Below are 13898 nucleotides of genomic sequence, written 5' to 3'. Positions count from 1 at the left end.
GGATCCTGGTTGCAGGGCTGGCTGCCCCTCTGTCCCCTCTTTGGTCTCTCTGAGTGCACCCCTTCAGGTGTCAGGCCTTTACCTCTCTTGGGGTGGAAACCCACAGTTCTCCCACATCTAGCCTGGACCTTCTGCCACAGAACCCTGCTTATCCACCATGCATACCTAGCAGGTCCAACTGGGTTTGGCCCCTGCAGCCCTTCCCTTGGGGAGCGTGACTAGTAGTGGGAAGAGCGACCAAGCAGCCTTCTTACACTCCCACACGGTTTAATCTTAATAGAAGGAATAAAGTGTAACATCACAGAAAAGCATTTTAAAATAGCAGACTGTCTGTACGCAGGTGCATCCTACCGGGAGGCTAACCACCCGTGATGGAAGCCTAGGAAGGGCTATCTGGTGTCCGTGAGTCAGTCTGAATAGCTTTTCAACAACGGTGGCCAATGGCTGTTGCCTCCCTCCTGAGAGTCATTTTTTCTCCAGCTAGAATTCTTTGTTCTCTCAGTTCCTGGGATTTTTGCCTCTGCTAGTCCAAAACCAGTTTGCTGGGGTCCAGGGGAGGCGAAGCCAGTCTCCTCAGGGTCGAAGGCTCTTCCTTGGCCCGGCAGTAACCCCCAGTGTTTGCTGGGCTTGTCTCAACCAGAGTCATTGCTTCACCTTCCTCTTTGTTTCCCCAAAACACTCTTGATTTAACTCATAGTCATACAGTAAACATCCCAGTAATCAAGTCAACATACAGTATTCATGAATTATCACTGAGCAGCTGACAACATAAGAAATAGATATACATAGCTTATACAGAAATAGATATATAGGTTTTCTGTATCTACTTCCTACATTCTGGATTGAGGTGTTATGAGGCTGACTGTTGGGGGATTAGAATCGCCAGACTGGATGAGACCAACGGTCCATCTCGTGGGGGGAAAAACAAAACAAAAAACCCCACAAACAAACCGGGCCAGCATTACACTATGGAGAATTCTCACAAAAGGCTTGACTATGTTGCTTGCTACGCTGGACAGAAAAGCCAGACGCAGCTGAAATGATTCACTTTTACTTCAGTCAGATTACTTCGATAAGTGAGGTCTATAGGAATTAGACCCTGATACTCACACTTCCTTTTGCTAGGACTTATTTTCCAGCTCATCTGAAAAACGCCAGCCAGAGCGTTTCTTGTAACATCCACAACCAGGAGCAGGGCAAAGTTTAATTTAGTTACATAACTCTCTTGATGTGTCACTCTCAAAAGGTCGCTGCATCTCTCCTTACCCTACTGGCTGGGAGCCTGAGATAGTGAGAATTGTTATATAACTAGATGTTATGATCTTTTTGTATCCAGCATGAGAACCGTACCTCCAATTATTGCCTGTAAACAAACAGCGCAAGCTGCTAGTGCCTGCAGCTCTGAAGTACCTCAGAAGCTGTAAATATAGCAGCACTTGTATGTGAAGTTGGAGCTCAGCTGGGTTGGCCAGGGAGCTGTTTGTATTGTTTGATTGCTTTCTATCCTTTTGGCCCTTCATTGCCATATCTCAGCGCTGTTGCTCCTATCAAATCTTGCAGAGTCAAAGCCTCTGTTCCATATTTTCCCCTTCTGAAGGTTGCTTACATCAAACCTTGAACCCCTGAAGAGACAGACAAAAAGCACAGCCAGTCACATGATAAGATGTTACTCAATGTATGCAAGGCCTCAGATGTTACTCAGTGTATGCAAGGCCAGCAGCTGTTCTGAAGTCACCTGGCTCTGAGTTCCATAGTCTTGGTTCAGGTGCCAAGAAGGTTCTGTCTTCTGTGGTTCTGTCCCTGTTGGTCCATTGTAGCATTGTTCCAGCTGCCTGGAAGGGTCCCAGGCCCGGAGGGAGAGTCAAGCTCAGGTAGCCAAGAACAATGACTGTGCAGGGCTTTGAAAATGAGGACAGAGACCTTGAATTGGACCCCAGGTACAAAATGCAGCGGAGAGAAAGTTGCAGTGAAAGGATACGCCTGCCCTGCAATCAGAGGCAGGATCGCAGCACAGGGAGACATACCTAAGCTAGCTTTGATCTAGTCAGCTCAACTAATACTAGTGGTGAAGCCGCGGCAGTGTAGACTTCAGCATGGGCTAGCCACTTGGGCCCCAAGCGGCTTTGTGCAGCCTGTGCTGAAATCCACGCTGCTGTAGCTGGGCTGCTTTTGTTACTCAAACTAACTAGATCAAAATACGGGCTGCAGTCACATCTCTGATTCTAATGCAGACATCCCTTGAGAGATGAACAATAAGAAGGCTAAACAAGACCGTAAGAATCTTCTCTGCTATTGTTCCAGTGACATAACGCTGTCGATAACAGAGAGGGGTGGGGCATATACAATATTTTACCAGTGAATTATCTGCTTTCAGAATTAGTTTAGATTTACTAGGCAACAGCTCAATCTCCTGCAGCTTTCTATCTCTGCTTTTAAAATACTTTCTTGTTTGTATTATTAGTTTTTCTAAATAGCAGTTATTAATAATAATAAATCAAATAAAACTTACCAGAGAAATTGCCATCTCCAGTGAGGTCCACTTGTGCCCAAGTTCTGTGTTCCAGAGTAAACACAGATAATGGTTTGAAACCATGTGTGTAGAGATTAGTTCCAAACATTGCTTCCCGGCTTTGATAACTACAAAACAGTGCAGCTTTTATTTTTAAGCAGTCATTACACTGAGAGTGACATGGAGAGATAATGATGGCATGGCAGATCTAATACTTGGACAATATTAATTAGGAAATACAATATTTATTTTACTTGTTTGCAGGGAATAATTGGAGGTACGGTTCTCATGCTGGATACAAAAAGATCATAACATATATAACAATTCTCACTATCTGAGGCTCCCAGCTAACAGGGTAAGAAGAGATGCTAATTTCTTTCTTTCTTTCTTTCTTTCTTTCTTCTTTCCAGGCTTTTCTAAGTAGTGGTAGCTAAGTGCCAGACAAACATGAATGCATCTGTCCAGACTGCCTCACCCCCATGAGAAAGGCCAGGGTTATTATCCTATTTTACAGATTGGGGACTGAGGCACAGAAAAATTAAGGAGCAGATTTTTAAAGGTATTTAGGAGCTTAACTCCTATTGATTTAGCGGGAGATAGGAACCTAAATACCATTAAAAGTGTGGCCTTAAGTGACTTGCCCAGAGTACTACAGGAATTTGGTAAAGTTGGGAATTGAATGCAGCTCTTCGGTGTCCTAATCCAGCATTTTAACCCCCAGATCCTCCGTATAGACAGCTGCCACATTTGTAGGGGTCAAATGGGTGACCATGCTTCCTGTGCTGTTACCTCATCAGCTCTCTTGGATTAAGCATGGTCTGGCTAGGTCAGTGCTCAGATGGGGGACATCCAAGAATTAGTTGGGTGGTGTGCTGGAAATGGTGTTGGTGGCACTCCAGCCTTGCTGGCAGTGCTCTATTGGTGCTCCAGCATTATGGTTTCTGAGCTGGCTTGTGGTGTCTTTGGGATGGGCTACAAAACCATTTGTATATGCCCTTGGAGATCTCATGACACTTTTTCCTATAGTAGAACAGTTAATATCCATGAGGCCAAATTCTAACCAACTTAAATCCAACACCCCTTCTGGATACTGCCCGGGAAGCTGTTCTTCATTTCCCAGTCTAAACTGTGCGACCCCACCACAACCCCCAAACGCAGCATGGATACCCTCCAGGAGTCTGAGTCCAAGGCCTCCTTAGGCAACAATGAGGAGAACATTCTGGACAAGGAAGCGTAGGAGAAGGAGAATGCCTCTGGGACACCTGACACAGAGCTAAGACCCTGGAGGATATCATTGTCTGAAAAACTGGACATGGACATGGAGATGAGAGCATCCCAGAAGCACGAGCGTGCCTCTCAACAGATCTTGCAGCTTATGAAGAACCAATCAGACATGTTGAGGCATCTGGTTGAGCTCCAAAAAAACAAGCTAGACCTGTTCCCAATCCTCCTCCCCCAAACACTGCAGGAGGTGGGGGAAGGTGCAGTATCCCTTCCACTCCACACCGGGTGAGGGTACTAAGAACAAAAGGCTGCCATTCAAAGACCTTTGATGGGCAAGGCTTCTGTGCTTTCACAGACAAGCTGCATTTTTTCTCCCCTCTCAATTTTATCACACCATTTGCCCAAACTTACATTATTTTCCTGTTCTTTCAGATTCTTTATGTTTGTGAAATAAAAGTCAACTTTTCTCAAACGAAATACTCTTTATTTATTCCAACCAAAGGGGTTTGGGGTGTGGGGGAGGGGAGGTACAGGGGAACTGTTGCAACAGAGGGGAAGGTATGAGAAGGCACAACACAGAGAGGCAGTGCACATTACTGTGGCTCATTACCGAAATGAGTTTTCAAAGCCTCCTGGAGATGCAGAGCTGCTTGCTGGGCTCTTCTTATTACCCTGCTATCTGGCTGCTCATAATTAGTTGCCAGCCTATCTACCGCCACATTCCACCCCTGCAGAAACTTCTTTCCCTTTGCCTCACAGATACTATGGAGCACACAGCATGCAGCGATAACAATGAGGCTACTCCTTTCACTGAGGTCTAACTTTGTAAGCAAACTGCACCAGCCATCCTTTAAATGCCCAAAGGCACATTCCACCACCATTCTGCACTTGCTCAGTCTATTGTTGAACTGCTCCTTATTGATGTCTAGGTGGCCGGTGTATGGCTTCATGAGTGATGGGAGCAAGGGGTAGGCTGGGTCTCCCAGGATCACTATTGGCATTTTAACATCATCAATAGTTATTTTGCGATCTGGAAAGAAAGTTCCTGATTGCAGCTTTCTGAACAGACCTGTGTTCCTATAGATGCACGTGTCATGCACCTTTCCTGACAATCCCACGTTGATGTTGGTGAAATGCCCCCCGTGATCCACCAGCACATGCAATACCATTGAAAAGTATCCCTTTCGGTTTACGTACTCTTTGGCAAGGTGGTCTGGTGCCAAGATAGGGACATGCGTGCCATCTCTCACCCCACCGCAATTAGGGAACCCCATTGTCCTGCATGTTGCATAGAGTCACTACCCTTCTTAGCCGAAATTAATTAATGGCCCTGCACACTTGGATCATAACAGCTCCCATGGTGGATTTACCAACTCTACATTGATTTCCCACTGACTGGTAGGAGTCTGGTGTTGCAATCTTCCCCGGAGAGATCGCCACTCGCTTCTCCACGGTCAGAACAAGTCTTATTTTAGTGCTGCAGCACTTCAGGGCTGGGGAAAGTTCTGCACAAAGTTCCTGGAAAGTGGCCTTCTGCATTCGAAAGTTCTGCAGCCACCGCTCCTCATTCTATAACAGTGTGATCCCGCCATTCAGTGCTTGCTTCCTGGTATCAGAAATGGTGCTCCACCATGCTCAGCTGCTGCACGACTGGCAGCAGCAACCGGGAATTGTTTTGGTCTATGGCTTGCAGCAGGTCTGCTTGGATGACATCACAATGTTCTGCATGGCAGCTCCTATCTCAGCTCTGGAAATACTGCAGGACAAGGGGTTTGCAATGCTCACAAGCGTGCACAGCTGAATGGGGTCCATGCTTCTCAGGCTATGGCGTACGAATGGCTAAGCCAGGCTTTTGAAAAAAGGTGCAAAAACGTATGAGTTGTTTGCCGTTGATATCAGGGTAGAAATGGAGGAAATTGCATCATGGGAGGCCGAAGCCATGTTTCCATTCCCCCCACGACAATGTTTTGGTCCCCTGAGGGTTTGCAAGCCCTTCCCAAAAACCAGTATGGCTAGTTGCAGTGTGGGATAGCTACCCATGATGCACTGCTCTGTGGATCGATGCAAGCGCTGCCAGCGCGGATGCACTCCACTGACACAAAGACTGTGGTGTGAACAATCCCGACTGACTTAATTACTGTGGCAACTGGATGTCGACTTCAATTAAGCTGACTTAACTTTGCAGTGTAGAGATGCCCTCAGTCCAATGGTGGAGTGAAGAAGGAAGTGCCTCACGTAGCTGTGAAATGTAGTAGCCTCTGATATACGAGAGGTCAGGCTACATGATCTCTTTTGGCCTTAAACTCCGTGCATCTGTTAAGGTAGCTGTGCAGTGCAGAGCTGCAGCTTGCTGTCCCACACCGTCACCCTGAAATCTGCTCGTTCACCCATGGGCCTTCCCAGCCAATCCCTCCATGCTGCATTGTGGTTTGAGACTACTTCATCAGCTGACGTCTCAGCACTTGACCTCTGGGCCAGATCCTTAGCTGGTGTAAATTACCACTGAAGTCAGTGGAGTTAGGCCAATTTCCACCTGCCTCTTGGACTCCAGAGGTGAAAACCTGCTGAGTGCCTGTTCCTTCTATCCCACTCAGTCCCAGGACAGTCTAAGCGCTGCCTCTGTGCCATTAATTGTAAGCTCACACAGCTGCTCAGACTTAGAAGGGAAGATGTTACAGAGGGGAGCATCCAAACTTCTCTAACCATTTGTGTCCATCTTCTTGCCTGGATCAGCTGTCAGGGGCTTTGCATTCCGAGTGACCCAAGCAGTGTTTCAGTTTGTGGAAGCTAGAACAAGTGCAGCTGAAATGGGGAATGAGAAGGTTGGGTAGACTTGGAAAGAGCAGCCCAAGCAATAAAAGGGAAGGTCTGCATAATCTGAATGCATAAACAATTGGTTTGAAACACTTCTTCGACTGTAACAATGGGAACATCTCAAACTCTCGCCTTCACAATGTAATTGTCCCTAGATTGGCAATATAGTCTTGGATTTTACCTGTGACCAGAGGAAATTAATGCAACACACCCAAGATTTCATAACACTTTGCATGGGTCAGCAATAGGATTTGAACTCAGCCACTTTACCACTGCTCCATAAATCTCTGCCATTAGAGATAAAGGAGTAACTCCTTGCAGCAGGAGCAGCATAGGTTTTTATCCTCTAGGATAACACCACTAGAGGGGGATGTGACATCCTCTTAGCTGGCGAGGTACAAAAGCCTCCACGTGTCTGGTAACTTGGCTAGAATGCGATTAATTTTCCAAGAACTAGTAGAATTCTATCTTTTCTCAGCCTGGGCCTGTTTACACTGAGTGTCCCCATACTTCAAATAAGATGGTCCCCTCAGTAGTGTGACAGACAGGAAGGAGACATGGGGGGAAAAGCCCAATGCTTTGGAGACTTCAAAGTGAGAGTTTTGTAATCCGTGATCCCTGTGCAAGACAATCACTTTAAAAAAATCCCCTCGTCAACGTGACGCGGAGCTCTGAGCAATGAGAAGAGAGAAGCAGCCAAGACTGACCTGGAGCAATTATTAAACATCTGTTTTCACAAAGGAGGAATCAGATGTTCAACGGCAACAGGCAATTTTAAAAAAAATATTAGAAAGGGATGGGGGGGAAGCAGCTACAGTGAACAAAGCATCAGGTCTCTGCCTCCCACAGTGCAGTCATAGCCAAATGGGGAGGGAAGGATGGAAAGAGACGCTCACTTACAGAGAGGAAGGCTGGGCCAGTGGTTAGAGGTTAGTGGCTCTTTTAGGATTCAGTAATCCTAGGTTCAGTTCTTTTCACTCCCACTGACCCTGGCCATCCACTCAGTCTCTCTATGCCTCAGTCTCCCATCAATTCAATGGTATTAATGTGACTTCTGTATCTCACAGGGGTGTAACGAGGATAAATACATGAAAGATCATGAGATGCTCACCTACTATGGTAATTGGGGCCAGATACTTACCTTAGACAGATAGCTTCTTTGGACCCAGCAAGATGCTGTGATCTGGAAAGGGGCTAATACAATGTCTGCATCTACGGGTAACAGTTCTGGGGCAGTTTTGATCAGATGCTTGTGGATATGACTAGGGACTGGCTAGTTTCCAGGGCTACAGAAAGGCCTCTAGGAGTTGCTCTGCTGTGCTAGGGTAGAACGGCAAAAGAAGAGTATCCAAAAAGGAATAATTCACACAGGGACTTGAGCAGTTACCAACTGCTCGGATTTAAAAATTTCTCACACATTTTAGTTTTTCAGGGATGAATTACAGATATATTTTTGGTTTGGGTTTTTGTTTTAGTGAGGGTTGTCATGGCAACTACCACAGCTGTTTAGAAAGCAAGGGGAAGGGGCAGACTCCTGGCCTGCACTTTCAGTGAGGCTGGCGGCGAGCTCTCCCTTCCACAATGGGCAATTATAAAGCCATATATAAACCCGTCTAATCCAAATCCTCATTTAAGCCTATGGAGATAAAAAGTGCTCAGTACAATTTATCAAAAGGCCTCTCTCTGCCTGAATTACCCAATCTCTGTTTCTTTTCTTTGCGCTGACACGATAATTTTCTCTGTATTGCTGCAAATTAAATTCTAATGAGAAAACCCTGCATTTAAATGTGATGAAGAGCTTTTCTCCTCTGAGATGGATGGGAATGTTGTATCCACTGTGCAGGGAGAAGAGTGGATTACATACGGATCAAAGTGCATTAGAGAAGCTAATGGTTTACTGGCCCCTGGCTGTGACTCTAACTCCCTCTCTGTAGACCTTTTGCAGTCTGTAGTCATCACGTCACGTGCGATGGTGTCACCAGATGTGATGAATTAAGCAGTGCAAGATGGATGATCTCTGTTCAATGGCAGTTGTATGAGTGGTTCATCAAGCAGCACCTTTCTCTTTGAGTGAGCACCTGCAGCACTGAAGGCAGTGGAGCTGCTATCCTTCAGCCGAGAGGTGAAACAGGGGTCCTAGCCACTTTCAGTCACTGAAGATCCCACAGCACTTCTCACAAGGGGGAGGGTGTTCATGCCAGTAGAATGGCCGGGTTTGCAATGAGACCTACAGACAGAGCTGGTCCAACTGTCCATTGAGAACAAGCTATTGGGCGAATCTCATCCCCTTTTAGCCTCTTTGTAAATTCTCCACGAAGAGGTCACCGCTTTTCAATTTTTGTTTGTTATTTGAAACTGGCTGAATAGTTTTTCGGAATCTTGTTTTGCTGATGGATTGCTCGCATAGTGTTCGGTAGCCAGAATTTACTAGCCACTCTTTGTGGCCAATCACCTAAGTCACATGCTATTGTACCTGTTCTCTGATTGGAGGCCTGAAACGTTATAAATGGCTTCTGCCTGCTGCCAAGTCTGTTTCTTGATGGAAGGACTTTCAGTGACTGGCTGATGTTGCTTTTTGTGAACATTGCATAGACAGAGCTTTATCCATATCATGCTTATGGCACAATGGGCACAAGCAGAGTGCAGCAAAACACGGCTTCTTCAGCTAGTTGAAGGTCGCTATCAAATCCCTCTTCACTCTTCTCTTCTGCAGACTAAACAAGGCCAGTTCCCTCAGCCTCTCCTCATAAGTCTTGTGCTCCAGCCCCTTAATCATTTTCATTCCCCTCTAATGGACTCTCTCCAATTTGTCCACATCCTTCCTGTTATGGGGCCCAAAACTGGACACAATACTCCAAATGTGGCCTCACCAATGCTGAACAGAGGGCCACTCTTCAACCTTTCCAATTTTTTTCCTCATTTTTTATTCAACCAAAACTCTTCATTGAATTCAAACCAAATTCTCAGTTGGTTTTGGACACCCTGAAACTGCATTTTTTTTGCAAATTTACTATTTGCCAAAAAATTCCACCCAGCTCTAATTGTGGGGCTCGGTCCATAAATACCTAGGAGGAGTTCAGATACGAATACAGCGGTAACGTTACATTCAAAGTAAAGTTAGTAGCAGCAGAGAATCCACACAGGTCAAAACTGCAGGTGATATTTGCATGACCCTCTGTTGTGTCCATGTAACACCACAGTTTAGAATAACCTGTTAAATTTATTAAGACACAGGGCCAAAGTCATCATCAGTGTAAGTGGGGACAAATGTCCTTGTTTACACTGGAGTTGAATTTGGCCACTACAATGCCAGTTGTTGTCTCCTTGATATTATTTACTGGATTCGTGTCCATAGTTGCAGCTGCACTTTTTTTGGACAGTGACTTGCATTGTATGGTTTGGAAGCTTCTTAAATTCAAATTCCACAATAAAACTTGAGCCAATAGATGTCAGGGAGAAACTAATGAAGCAGTCAGAGGCCCTAGGAAGAAATCAGTCAATCACTGCTCTTGTTTTTCTAGGATGGTTAATTCCAAATATTCTACCTAAATTGTAAACAAAGTTTGCAGAAACTGTTTAAAAAAACAATAATACGAGTGTGAGATTAAACTTCATGCCTCCTTGGAGAAATAGAACCGATCCATTGTCCCAGAACGTCTCTTGCTGGAAGAAAACTGCTGCTGATGTTGGAAAAGTAGCTTGAAAGTTCAGGGTTGCTAGTGTAGCAGTGGCTCTCTGCATTGTTCTGTATGAGGCCCAGGGTTGGGGTCATTCTGACCAAAGAGAAGTGTATAGCATGAGCCACACAAGCGAGACTCTGCTAACCTCATCAGCTCAGAACTCCCCCATAGAGGGACCCCCAAGGAAATGCAAATTGCAACTCAACTCCCCAGCAGCAGAGGGAGCAGAAAGCAAAGCAACTCCTAGCCCAAGGGGCATCCCAGCAGTTAAACAGGGAGATGACAGCTGGCCAAGATGACCCCAGAGCAGTCAAGGACGCACAGGTAGACAGACCAGCCACACGTGGTGTGAAGCTGTGCACCATGCAATAGTAGTGGGATGACTGCCAGCAGTGGCACAGTTAACCTGAAGTAGGGCTGCATCCACACAAAGCGTATGCCTGTATAACTCATTCCGGAATAGAGTTATGTCGCTTCCAAAAGTGGGCGAATAGAAGTGGGATAAGATGACAGATAAATGAAGAAAAAACCTTTTGTGTGTGGCTGAAAGACAGTTTACGTCAAAAAAAGTGAAGTTATACAGAGAGAAACTTCCCCGTGTAGACAAGCCCAAAGTTCCCATCACCTCCAGCTTCTAGCAGAGGGATGGAAGTAGGAGGGCGCTCTCATCCACCTTTCTTCCCTGCTGCCACCACCGCTTCCAGCGGGGAGAGCCCTGCATGGTTGAGAGCCTGCTTCCACTGGGCGTGCATTAATCCCGCAGCTTCTGGGTGGAAGGAGCACGGTGGGGCTTGAGCCTCCCTCTGGCGCTGCATCCAGGCCCGTGGGAGGGGAGTCGTTATTCTACAGTGTCTGTCTATGCTGAATCTTCCCCTTGAATGCTGCTGACGGGAGGCTATTTCCATTGCACCAGTGTGGTGTAAGGGTGGCATGTGGTGCGGACAGCTGCCGGTGTGCCCTTGGACAAGCTCTCTGTGCCTCTCTACACGTAAGAGGGACCAGCCTCACGGAGGTAGCATGCCAATGACATGTGGCCATTCTGTGAGCTGAGCAATGCAATATTTTTCCCAACAACAGATGCATTGGACGTACTCCATGAGATCTGGACCTAAATCAACCCACCAGTGAGGAATCTGGCATTTTAGTTACTAAGGGCCAGATCCTCCACTGGTGTAAACCAAAAAACCCCCTCCCCCCCCCTGAGAATCTGGCACTTAGTCTGTACTAATGGAAATATGAGTCCATTCGAAGCTAGCCACAAACTTCGATAACCCTGGATTAGAAGCAAGGGTCTTAATCCAGTAGGACCCTGGATTTTCAAAGGGGGAGAGATTACATTTCCTGCTGTTTACCTTACTTACACAAACAAAGAACCAAGCTGGTGTCTGTTTCAGATCTCTTCCTGAGCTGTATTTGTTGGAAGCCCGCTTCTATTGAATTTTGTAAAGCTGTTAAATGAGTCCCCGGAGTTAAACCGAACAGAGCACTAATTAAGCAAACAACATTTTAGAATTAGAGTGGCCAATTGTTAAATTGCCTTTTTTTTTTCCCATAGGCACCAAAATATTTTATCCCGCCTTGCTTAACGACTGTACAGCCAGATCTATTCTGCCATTGCTGGGCTGAGGAGAGAGAAGTCAGGGCAATTACCTTCCGTTGGTACTTTTCCAGTTCTGCCATCCCCTGCTACAGCCACTCTTCAGTGGGTCAGTAGGATTTTTTGGAAGCATGATTTCCCAGCAGAATATCAGCCCTTCAAAGCTGATGTATCCTTGGCGGCACCTTCTGCAACGCAAATGGGATACTCAGTTGTCTTTCTATGGCATCTCTTCAGAACACAGGAGAAGATAATGCCAGAGGGTCTGATTCAGGCCTGGAGTCAGCAGATGGTAGTAAAATGGAAGGAAAGGAAGCAGTTTACCAGTATCTGATGTAGACTTGGAATCAAACTCCATTTGCATCTTCTGCTGGATCTCTAAAATCTAACCTCTAGGGTCATATGAATTAATGGAGCATCTTTTCATTTCAGCTTTCTGTTCAGAACTGACCTGCATGCTGGGCTTGCCCCTCCTGCTTCTTAAACTTTGCCCTTCTCTGCTCCCCTTTCCACTCCTCATGTACATTTAACTCTGGCCTCCTTCCTGTTACTCCCGCTGCTGTGAGAGCCTTCTCCTGCGCAACCTTTGCTATGTGGAACAGCCTCTGTGTGTGTCTCCATCTCACGGACCCTTTTGTCTTTGCTAATCAAATCTGCAAACATCTTTCTTTCTGACTATACCTCTCATTTTCTCTGCCCCATTGCTATTATCTGGTATTTAACTCTCTAAGCCACCTGGGGTTGCTATTCCTAGGAAACACTTGGTAATGAATATCAAGTGCAAACGTGGATTAATTCTCTCTGGCGCAGATGTCACCCCAAGGTCTGTGCACTCCTCAAGTTGCACATAAACCCTCCACATACTGACATGGAGCATAGGCCTTGGTGCTGCGTGAATTCCACCCGTGTATCAACTGCATTTATCCACAAAGGACGCTGCTCCCCATCTCCTTAGTTCGGCTGCTGTTCCTTAGCGATGTTTCTAAAATAGCCACAGGTAAAGGTGCTAGCCTTTGGATACTGCTGTGATGAGCACTTATGAAAATGCTGAGGTTCAGCAGCTGTTGTGACTGAGCACACAGGTGGGCCTGTATTGCTTTCTGAAAAGGGTCAGCTTCTGGTTTATTTTGATCCTGGTGAGGAGCTCTGGAGACATGGACCCACCATTAAGAACTCGCTGGTCCCGACAGCCAGCAGGTTTCCTGCTGGGCTCCACTAACTGCAGTGTCCTTGCTGGCCACAGCTGTAGCATAGGGAGGATAAGACAGCCAGACACCAGCACTTCTGAGGGCTTTAAAGATTAGGAGTAGGACCTTGATTTGTGCCTGGAGACTCTCTAGCAGCCAATGGAGAGCTGAGCTGTGCTCCCGCTTGTCTTTATTTCCAAAAGTCTGCTGCGAGTTATACCAGTTGCAGATTTCACATGGCCTTCACTCAGCCCTGGGCAGAGATTAAATAAAGCTACATTTCACTGTGCGCACCTGGAGAGGCAAAGAGGGTTTTATGTTTGGTTATACAACAGAATGTCCTTAGCAAAGCAATTTGTTAGCTCTGCGGGTGACTGCCTCATGAAGTTCACTGCAAAATGATTAGTCAAGCCAAACCAACCTCTTTAAATCATCTGAAGACGGTTAACACTGCAGCAAATGCACTTCCAAAGACATCAGCATCCGTGTGTAGTCTATACACAACTTGTAATGGAAGTCATTCCAGACCTGAATAACATGTTAATTTATCTGAGGCCAAAAGACAACCATGTCAGAAGGAGAGTCCAGCATTTGGCAAAGGACGCATCATCAGTGACTGATGTGGGCCAGTGATTTGGCTTTACCTGTGCTTGTGGTGAGCCTGCCATCATATTGGAACAACACTCAGAATCAATGAACAAGGACATCATTTTTGTATTACGCCAGACCATAATTTCCACATTTGATGGGGGACAAACAAACTTTTCAGGCAGTGATCATGGAATCACTGTCATGGAATCTCTGGGAGCCGCTCTGTTCACCAGGAGTGAGTTGCTGTCGGATCACATTTTTCTTGACACTACCTCATTTAGGCCAAACCTAATATG

This window comes from Emydura macquarii, unplaced genomic scaffold (genome assembly GCF_026122565.2).
Source record: "Emydura macquarii macquarii isolate MOO-44397 ecotype Brisbane River unplaced genomic scaffold, CSIRO-AGI_Emac_v2 contig_3113, whole genome shotgun sequence".
NCBI classification, from domain to species: domain Eukaryota; kingdom Metazoa; phylum Chordata; order Testudines; family Chelidae; genus Emydura; species Emydura macquarii.
The sequence above is the reverse complement of the archived record's forward strand: the minus strand, read 5'-3'. Positions refer to the sequence as shown.